Genomic DNA, 4880 nt, shown 5'->3' with positions numbered 1-4880 from the left:
GTGCGTACCACCACACCGGCTAATTTTTGTATTTTTAGTAGAGACGAGTTTCACCATGTTGGCCAGGCTGGTCACAGACTCCTGACCTTAAGTGATCTGCCCATCTTGGCCTCCCAAAGTGCTAGGATTACAGGTGTGAGCCACCGCACCCGGCCAAAAGTTCACTTCCTTCAATCGTAGTCTTTGTTTCTAAAGCGTTATATTAACTATTTTCAAATCACTTGTAAAATGGCAAATGATATGTAATAGGTACAATGTTAGAAATTGATACACATGTTCATGGAGAAATAGATTTGTAAAATTGTAGGCTGTGGTTGTGTCATTAGGAGTAGGATACACTTGTGAAAGACATTAGCTCTCTTGCCATGTTTTATGTCATCTGACAGCACTGACGTAGTGGTACCTTGTTTGTGTATTAGGCACTTTGGTTTTTTCTTTCTTTTCTTTTTTTTTCTTTTTGAGACAGAGTCTCGCTCTGTCACCCAGGCTGTAGTGCAGTGGCGTGATCTCGACTCACTGCAAGCTCCGTCTCTGGAGTTCACGCCATTCTCCTGCCTCAGCCTCCCGAGTAGCTGGGACTACAGGTGCCCGCCACCACACCCGGCTAATTTTTTGTATTTTTAATAGAGACAGGGTTTCACCGTGTTAGCCAGGATGGTCTCAATCTCCTGACCTTGTGGTCTGCCCGCCTCGGCCTTCCAAAGTGCTGGGATTACAGACATGAGCCACCATGCCCGGCTGGTTTCTTTTAAAAATTTTGTTAACTTCCAATGAGCACAAGCCAGGCACTCCCATTGATCAGTTGTGATATTTTCTAGGTTTTGAAATTACTTCCTCAAAATCGAGATAATTGGCCCTTGATTCTCCTTCCTTGGGCATCCTTCTAACTGCCATGTCTTATGGGCATTTGTCGTAGTAGTATCTGCTGTCACTTTTGCAGTGTATATTTCAAACAAAGTTAGTTACAGAGGTTTAGTAACCCTTGCCTATGGTCTGGTCATTTAGCTAAGGAGTGACAGAGCTGAGTTAAACACCACCCTGTTTCCCAGTCACACACTTAAACATTTAATGCCTGAGTCTTACGAATTACCAAGTACTTTCGTTTGTCCCATCTGCCTCTTAAATGGCTACAGTGGAGAGTGTATTTTAATAGTTTTCTGGATTAAAATAATCATACTCCTTTCTCCTTTAAAACATGGTTTCCTGTATGATAGTGTTTTGAATCATGGGAGTAAAGACCAAGTTAGGTTAAGGTACAAACTCTGCTAAACACAGCTTCTGTAGGGTCCAGCCCTATGGGGCTTAGTGGGTGTTCTCCCCGTGTGCGGACATGAGAGATTGTAAGAAATAAAAACACAAGACAAAGAGATAAAACAGCTGGGCCCGGGGGACCACTATGACCAAGATGCGGAGACCGGTAGTGGCCCCGAATGGCTGGACATGCTGACATTTATTGCATACAAGACAAGGGGGCAGGGTAAGGAAGGTGAGTTGTCCAAGTGATTGATAAGGTCAAGCAAGTCATGTGATCATGGGACGGGGGGCTCTTTTAGGTAGCTGAAGCAGAGAGGGAAGGCAGCATACCTCAGCATTTTCTTCCATGCACTTAGCAGAAAGATCAAAGACTTTAAGACTTTCACTATTTCTTCTACTGCTATCTTCTAAGAACTTCAAAGAGGAACCAGGAATATGGGAGGAACATGAAAGTGGACAAGGAGTGTGACCATTGAAGGACAGCACCACAGGGAGGGGTTTAGGCCTCCAGATGACTGCGGGCAGGCCTGGATAGTATCCAGCCTCCCACAAGAAACTGGTGGAGCAGAGTGTTTCCTGACTCCTCCAAGGAAAGGAGACTCCCTTTCGTGGTCTGCTAAGTAATGGGTGCCTTCCCAGACACTGGCATTACCGCTTGACCAAGGAGTCCTCAAGCGGCCCTTATGCGGGTGTGACAGAGGGCTCACCTCTTGCCGCCTTGGTCACTTCTCACAATGTCCCTTCAGCACCTGACCCTATACCCTATGGTTATTCCTTGGTTATATCGGTAATACAACAAAGAGTAATATTAAAAGCCAATGATAATGTCTACCATTAAAGCACCTGACCCTACACCCTATGGTTATTCCTTGGTTATATCAGTAATACAACAAAGAGTAGTATTAAAAGCCAATGATAATGTTTATCCTAATGACTGATAATGTCCATGATCATCTCTATATCCAATTTGTGTTGTAACTATTCTAAGTATTTTCTTTATTATACTGAAACAGTTTGTGCCTTCAGTCTCTTGCCTCGGCACCTGAGTAATCCTTCGCCCACAGGCTTCCCCAGTCTTCACATCAGCATGCTGTGTTTCAATCAGTTCTCCTTTGTTTTTTGTTTCTAAGCTTGCTTTCACATGCTGTTGGATGGAAAAAGCAAATTGGAGAACAGTAATACAGTATATGAAAAAATACCGTATTTCCTAGGGTGTATACATATGTCGGTGTGTTTTTTGTTCTGTGTTTTTGAGACGGAGTCTCTGTCACCCAGGCTGTGCAGTGGCATGATCTCGGCTCACTGCAACCTCCGCCTCTTGGGTTGAAGGGATTCTCCTGCCTCAGCCTCCTGAGTAGCTGGGACTAAAGGCGCTCGCCACCATGCCTGGGTAATTTTTGTATTTTTTGTAGAGATGGGTTTCACCATATTGGCTAGGCTGGTCTCCAACTTCTGACTTTGTAATCTGTCTGCCTTGGCTTCGCAAAGTGCTGGGATTACAAACCTGAGCCACTGTGCCCAGCTGGGTTGGTTGGTTTTTTTAAGGTCTGGAGATTTGTCATGGGGAGCTAGACTACAGAATACCTAGAAATGTAAGATAAAATACAACTTTTTTTTTTTTTTTTGAGACGAAGTCGCATTCTCACCCAGGCTGAAGTGCAGTGCCATCATCTCAACTGTCTCGGTTCACTGCAGCCTTCACCTCCCAGGATCAAGTGATTCTCATGCCTCAGCCTCTCAGGCGTGTGCCACCACACCTGGGTAATTTTTTTTTTTTTTTCTGAGATGGCCATGTTTTGCTCTTGTCTCCTAGGCTGGAGCGCAGTGGTGCAGTCTCGGCTCACTGCAACCTCCGTCTCCCAGGTTCAAGCAATTCTCCTGCCTCAGCCTCCCAAGTAGCTGGTATTACAGGCATCCACCGTCACGCCTGGCTAATTTTTTGTATTTTTGGTAGAGATGGGGTTTTGCCATATTGGGCAGGCTGGTCTCGAACTCCTGACCTCAGGTAATCCGCCCACCTTGGCCTCCCAAAGTGCTGGGATTACAGGTGTGAGCCACTGCACCTGGCCAAATACAATTTCCTCTTAAGTGCATAAATGAGCAAAAGGGAAGAGACTAAAACTGAAAACCCCCAAATTTTGTCTGCGTTCAATCTAGGTAATAGATACTGCATACAAAGTGTTTAAAATATATAAAAAGAATTGAAAATGTGAGAAAAGCAAACAAAATAGACTTAACCAAGACCAGTATAAAGTAATGGGATACTTTGTAAATAATTCAGAGCAATCTTCCACTGAAGACTAGAAAATAAGCAGAGAGAAAACATCTGCTCGAAGGCATTGGCGACCTAAGAAAATGGTGATGGGCCAGCATTTGGTGGAGAATTAAGTTTCAGGGCTGTAAGTCCATGTTCAGTGTGGCTTTTATTTTGCAGTTGTTTGCCAAGGTCAGAGAGGCTTATGGTCTGGTTCTTTTGATGGTCTCACTTGGACATGATTTGGAGTCTGATACCTGCCAAGAAATTAGGACCCCAAAAGGATACCCCAGGAATAAAGATGAACCAGGTTTAACTATTTCTTCAAATATATTTTACAATTTTACAAATATACGCAGCAAATAGCTAGTTTTGCATGAGACAAAACTACATAAAGTCCAGGTGCAGTGGTGTGTGTGTGTAGTCCCAGCTACTTGGGAGGCTGATGGGGGAAGGTTGCTTGAGCCCAGGAAGGCTGCAGTGAGCTGATTGCCTCACTGCACTCCGGCCCGAGCAACAGAGAAACCCTGTCTCAAAAAAGAAATAGAAGTACTTGCAGAAAATATCAAGAAACTCGTTTGAGAAACAGACAGGATATAGGCTCTCTGATCCAATTTACTTCAGAAATAACAAGTGCTGGCTGAGTATGATGGCTCCTGTCTCTGATCTTAGCACTTTGGGAGGCTGAGGCAGGAAGATCACTTGAGCCTAGGAGTTGGTGATCAGCCTGGGCTACATGGCAAAACCTCATTTACAAAAAACACAAAAATGAACTGGGCATGATGGCACACACCTGTGGCCCCAGCTACTCTGGAGGCAGAGTTGGGAGATTCACTTGAGCTCAGGAGGTTGAGGTTGCAGTGAGCTGAAATTGCACCGCTGCACTCCAACCTGGACAACAGAGTAAGACACTGTCTCAAAAACAAAGTGCCCTACATCATTCCTTAAGTAAGCAAAGTCAGACACTGACAATGTAAGACATTTAAAAAACTATGCTTACTATACTTAGATGAGATAAAAGAACTTAAACAGCAAACTTTAAAAAGCGTATCAGAATTCCAGATGTAAAACGCAGTAGCTAAAATAGGAACTCAATGAATAGGTTTAACAGATTAAAGAGTGGGAAGAGGAGGTCGGAGCAAGATGGCCGAATAGGAACGGCTGCAGTCTCCAGCTCCCAGCGCGAAGGACACAGAAGACCGGTGATTTCTGCATTTTTAACTGAGGTACTGGGGTCACCTCACTAGTGAGTGCCGGACAGTCGGTGCTGGTCAGCTGTTGCGGCCCGACCAGCGAGAGCTGAACCAGGGCGAGGCATCGCCTCACCTGGGAAGCGCAAGGGGGAAGGGAATCCCTTTTCCTAACCAGGGGA

Source organism: Colobus angolensis, unplaced genomic scaffold (assembly GCF_000951035.1).
Source record: "Colobus angolensis palliatus isolate OR3802 unplaced genomic scaffold, Cang.pa_1.0 Scaffold172, whole genome shotgun sequence".
NCBI lineage: Eukaryota > Metazoa > Chordata > Mammalia > Primates > Cercopithecidae > Colobus > Colobus angolensis.
This window is presented reverse-complemented; position numbering follows the sequence as displayed.